The following is a 6,000-nucleotide window of genomic DNA, read 5'->3' on the forward strand; positions in this document are numbered from 1 at the left end:
CATTTATGTTATATTTATGTTATATATATATATATATGTTATATATATATATAATTCCATAATAGTAATTTAAGAACATTTATTCTCAGGGCGTCTGGCTGGCTCAGTCAGAAAAGCATGTGACTTTTGAACTTGGGGTCATGAGTTTGAGCCCCATGTTGGGTGTAGAGATTACTAAAAAAGAATAAACTTTAAATATAAATAAATAAATAAAAACATTTCTTCTCTATACATATACTTATCAAATAAACATTGATTTACTCTCTAGGAAGTAAAAACTAATCATTAAACTTACATTACATTTACATTTAATAATTAATTTTCAGTATTTAGACAAGAAGAAAAAGTATACTTAGAGTAAACTTAAAGTATAATAATTATTTAATAATAATAAAGTATAAAAGTAAGTATAATACTTAATTTTCAGGATTTAGACAAGTATACCAAAAAGTATATTAAAGATAAAAATAAAAATACTTAAAGATAAAAATAGAGCACAAAACATTAAAGAACTTACTTTGTGTTTTTCCCATGGAGGATTATCTTGATTTTTTCCCCTGACATATTTCACTCACCACTGAAAGAAACCAGCTGATCATCTAATCGCAAAGTGCTGCTGCATTTGGTTATAAAAATGGTCTAAATTAGCTTCAGAGGGCAGAGCAACCTGGTTGTATGTACACACCCACCTACGTATGCCTGTATTTAGTCTTGCTCCAGGTAGTAAAATTAAACACATTTATATTTTAAAGTAAGCAAACAAAGGAGTTTTGGGGTCACCATAAAATGTGCAACAATGTTCAAGAGTACTTTCAGTACAGATAGATTCACTCTTTGGAAAGGCCCAGGTTTCTTCTTCCTTTCTAACCTCATCCATAGGTCAGTTTTGACTTAGGAAAGGTGCAAATAGGAAGTTAGGCCACACTCTTGGCAAAAGTGTAAAAAATAACTACCATTTTCAAGTTACCATACTGTATCTCACAAACTGACATTCCATTGATCATGGTTAAAATAGTACAATTTCAACATCTGTAACTTTTACTTTTGCATTTTTTTCTTTCCATTACTCTTAAACCAGGAGGAAGAAAACGAAAAAAAGAAAATATTCCAATAGCAGTTTAGTGGCTTTCAAACTGTTACCCCGGATTATGCAAGGATTTGCTACTAGAATTATTTGAAAAAACAATGGAAATTGAGAATGTATATATTTCCCACAGGAAGAGGGACCCTCTGAAATAACACAAATTAGCACATATAACTGGGCCAATTGTTGTTAACCAACGACTCCAGGATGGGAAAAAGTAGGTAAAAAAGATAAAACCAGACAACCAATACCAAAAAAGATCAGAGACTCATAGTTACGTATGACAGTGAGATCAAGTTTAAGTAATTACTGGCCTCTTTGCTGTCAAGTGGTGTGTGGTGGTATTGTAGGTAGAAGGATCAGAAGTGATTTGCCACAGCTCTGGACGCTCAACAGAGAGGGTCCTGCTTACCTGCTTTTGAGAACTGGTTCAATATCATGTTAGCATTTAAGGAGTAAACTAAATGATCCACTTCAATAAATCCTACACTAACAAAATAAAAGCTGCCCTTGCTTAGGTGGAAATTCAAGATCACTAACGTAGTCTGTCAGGGCACATACGAACTATACAAGTCTCATGCTTCTGACTCTTGTCTCCAAGTCCCCAAACTGGAATAAAACCAGATAAATGCCTGAGGAACCACTTCACACCCCAAACACGTGCAAACTTTGTTCAACAGAACAGTTTACTGCCAAAATGGAGTTGGCAGAAGTTTGGAGCAAAGGCCCCCAGGCTGCATGATTTGCTGGCACCAGAGAGCTTAAAAATCTTAACATAATACTGCTGAGTTTGAGCTCCACCAATTTGCTTGAGACTCTTTCTCCAAGTTTGACCTGAGAAAGATGGAAGCTGCCATCAAGAAAGACTTTATTAACACTTCATCCTCTACCCAGAAATAATTTGATTTCCCACTCCTGATGGTCGTACTTCTACATTCTTTGGTAGTTTTGTTTATACTGTAAATCTAACACAGTCTATTTTGAAATGCATGTAAATTCAATTTTGTTTGGTTGCTTGGATAAAGGGGTACAGGGAGAATTACTGTAAATATATAAAATGAATTATGACAAAGTTCTACTTAGAGAATACTTGATCCAAATAGCCCCCATATATCACAATTTATTACCCTCAAACATTGTGGCAGAAATTAAGATATAGAATATCTGTAAGTTGCTATCAGTTTATATATGGTTTAGCTTGTATTGTCGCTTCTCTGAGTTTGAGTAATGGTGGTTTAGTTTGTATATGAACAATTTAGGAGGTGAAGAAAGGAGCCAATAAAGTTCTTCTCTTCCATGAGGGTGAACAATAAGGTGCTATTCAGGGTCCTCACAAGCTTGATGCAGTTTAATGAAGAAAACTGCACCCCAATTTTAAAATTGTAGTTACGGGTGCGTGGCTGGCTCAGTCGGTAGAGCATGCAACTCTAAATTTTGGGATCATGAGTTCAAGTCCCATGTTGGGCGTAGAACTTATTTTAAAAATAAATAAAATAAAATTGTAGTTAGAATACTGGCAACTATACAACTAGCAAGTTTAAACTTGTAAATTCTTAATATGCAGTATTGAAAAAGTGTGGTTTGTTTTGGAAGGTTATTTTGTGCTGGTTCAATACAAGATCAGGTTTAGAGTAAAGATGCTACTTGCTCCTCATACAGCTAAAAAAAGAAAAAGCTTTTTAAAAACTTTCAAATATTTTCTCTCAGTAACTCCATGTATTAACTTCTCTTTTGAAAGCTTTTCTGTTTTTCTTCCTCTAGAACCCAAATATTCTAATTCTCAGGGATGATTTCATATTTCTAATCTCCACAATAGAGTTGGATTCATTTAGGGCAAAACACTCTTTAGGATATCAAGTTGCAGAAGACTGTACTTTTTAAGATACTTATATAGTAGTGCTGCCACCTAAAGATGAGGTGAATAAAGAAGCAATTCAAAAGAAACGACCCATCATTCTTAAACCTGTCTCAAAAATTTTCTTACCTCTAACTAGGGATTAATAAACATTTTGCTGTTAGTAGGGAATCTGAACTGTTTCACAATAACTGATTGCTCAGCTGTAGTTTTCTATGGCAGAAAATTCCAACCTCAAACCCTTTCGTCCTCTGTGATTTGGGGTCTCCAGGAATACCTTCCAAATTTGTTTCTCTCAGACATTAGGCACTGCCTATAATACATGGGGGAGGGGCATCCAAAGATACCCGGAAGTAAACAATTGAGGGATTTCTGGCTTAGGGGATAAAGCAAGCAATAATAGACCAAAGGTGTTTCCCTCTATCGGTGACAGACTCCTTGCAACTCTGAACAACCGACTTATATTTTTGTAACTCGATTTTCTCATCTATAAAATGGGGTTAATTTCATCTCCCTCCTACTTGCCTCAGAGGCTTAATTAGATAAGCTTCCTAAAAAAAAAAGGTCTGGTCCTATAATAAGTGAGTTTAAAAGTCTAATGTAGCCTATTAAAAGGGTATTTTACTGTGCATTGCAAGGTAACTTCAAATTAAAATATACTCAGTTAAATAAGTTAGGACAGTGACTAAATTTTCCTAAACTACAGATTGACTTCTCTGAGACCTATTTAAATGATAAAGATGGCAAGGCAGCTTTCTATTTATTTGCAGCTGATAATTTTTAATAGATCCATCTTCCACGTACGCAATGTTACAGGGTGGAGATGTGACAGCATCCAAAGTGAGGAAAAAAGTTACCGTGCACCAAAAATCTTGTCAAACTTGGATTTCAAGAAAATTCTTAAAGGCTATTTTATAGTTCTGCATTTCGCCCTTGCGTAGCAATTTATGAAAACTAACTCGTCTCTTAACTTTCTCCCTCTCAGCCCAAGGACGCATAAATAATATTTATCAGGGTTTTGTCCTTAGTCACAGTCCCTCAAAGGGGCCCAGTTTCACCTACACTGCGTGGGAGGCTGGGCAGCAGCCCCACGCTTCCTGTCAAGGATTCCAGGGGCTAAAGCCTGAACGTCGTCTCGCCTCTTTCTTCTTTATGCTAATTTTGCCCTTCTAGCCCTCTCGGCGGGCGTCTGAAGGCCAAGGTGAGACCCTCCTGGGAGATGAAAGCCTTATCGCCTCCTGAGACTTGAGGGCGGAACGAGGGCGGGGGGAAGAGAGGGTGACAGGGTGGTAGCTGCACGGGTAACGACACTTAGGGCCCTAAGTTGGAGCTGATGCAGGCCCTACGGGGCTGTAGCCCCGCCTGAGCCTAGCTCCAGCCTTCAAAGCCCAACGAGGGTAAGTCCTCCTAGGGGCGCCACGGGCGGTGAGTAGAGGAAGTGCGGGCAAAGAGGCCACAGGCAGCCCCCTCCTCAGACGCGCCTCAAGGCCTGGGCCGTGGGCTGTTGACGCGCCAACGGCGGAGAAGGCGCGCGCACGCGCAAGAGGGGGGCGGAGAGAGCGCGCTCCGCGCCCGCCGCCGCGGCAACTGAAACGGAGGGACGCGAGGGCGGAGGGCGCGAGCCACGGGGGGAGGATGGGGGAGAGATGGTGGGTAACGCGGAGCGCGCGCTGACGTCGCTCGGAGTCACGCACGGAGCGCCGGGTTACGCGCCGACGTCTGGCTGCCACGACTTGCCGTCTGCGGCGGCGGCGAGCGGATCCCGCAGGGGAAGGAGGAGGAGGAGGGAGAGCCAAGGGGGCTGTGAGTGAGCGGGAGAAGCAGGGTGTGAGCCGGACTTGCCCGCGGGAAGGAGAACGAGCGAGACCGAGCCAGCCATCCGAGCCGCCTCCTCCTCCTCCCCTCGGCGTCCCGCCCCCGCCTGCCAGCCCGCCCTCCTTCCTCCTCAGCCGGCAGAGCCCGAGTGAGGCGCCGCTCGGCTCGCGCCGCTGTCCAGGACAGGTGTGCGCGCGCGCGCCCTCCTCCCCCTCCTCCCCTCCCCCTTTCCTCGCGCCAGCCTAGCGCCTGCCTAGCGCGCGCCCTCCCTCCCTCCAGCCCGCGCCCTCCCTCACCTGCGGCAGGACAGCGCCCGCCCGCCCGCCCGGGTAAGCCCCTCGCGACCTTCCCTGCTGCCACTGCCACAACTCTAGGTGCCGCCCACCCCGTCCTCTCTAATTGCTCTCTTATGCCCCAGGAATGATTATTGTACCATTGTAGACATCCTCGCACCCTCCCTCCGGGGACTCTGGCAGGGCAGCAACATCCCCCCCACCCCCGTAGCGCACGAACGAACGAACTCCCACCTCCAAAAAAAGAACAAAATCACACGCCCCTTAAAAAAAAAAAAAAGGCAATCCTACCTCCGCAGACGCTTGTAGACCACCAGTGGTGCCGTTTGCTTAGCGATCCCTAAGCCCCATTTCCCCTGGCCACCTTCGCCCCGGCCCTGGGACAGTGCGCCAAACGTGGCCGACACTCCCTGCACAGCAACCCTGGCAGGAGGAGAGAGGAAGGAGGGTTCTAGGCTTCACTACCAACCCCTCCTCTTCTCTGTTCAACCCCCACCCCCGCAATGCATACACCCGCCCAGGATGCGTTGTAAAAATAAAAAATAATACATTGGTGCTGACATCGCAGATGAAGGCAGGCCCAAGGATGGGTGGCCCGAACAAGGCATTTTTGCTGCCCCACGGAGCTAGGTCAGCTCAACATTCTCCTCTGCCTTTGTTCGGGGGCAAAAGGAACGGAGGCGAAGCTGGAGGGTCTTCTCTTTGAGCGACAGTGGGCTCCGGAGGCGGCTGAGATGTCTGTAGAAGAGACCCTCACAAATATATCTGCCTTGATTCTGAACTTGTGTAGAGAAAGGCCCAAGTCCGGCTAGGGCAACTTTCTTTGGCTCGTTGCTGTCTACCTCTGAATTAATGCCACCTTCATTTCTGCTGTTTGTGAGGGACCCTCTTAAGGGTTCTAATTCGTTCTGTCGGGCCAGGTGCTTTTGGAGAGCTTTTTGGCAGCGGTGTCT

At 44.3% G+C, this 6,000-nt stretch overlaps 1 long non-coding RNA gene across 2 annotated transcripts in view; it reads right to left on the minus strand.

Annotated features, from left to right (window-relative positions):
• Window positions 1-5,467, minus strand: part of LOC105236006 — a 53,922-nt gene extending 48,455 nt beyond the window's left edge. For both annotated transcript variants that reach the window (XR_854432.3, XR_004624034.1), the window contains exon 1: window positions 5,339-5,467. This is a non-coding gene — a long non-coding RNA (uncharacterized LOC105236006). The remainder of the gene's footprint in view (window positions 1-5,338) is intronic.
• Between the last annotated feature and the right edge of the window lie 533 nt (window positions 5,468-6,000).

The sequence above is a fragment of the Ailuropoda melanoleuca genome, chromosome 3 (genome assembly GCF_002007445.2).
Source record: "Ailuropoda melanoleuca isolate Jingjing chromosome 3, ASM200744v2, whole genome shotgun sequence".
In the NCBI taxonomy this organism is placed as follows: domain Eukaryota; kingdom Metazoa; phylum Chordata; class Mammalia; order Carnivora; family Ursidae; genus Ailuropoda; species Ailuropoda melanoleuca.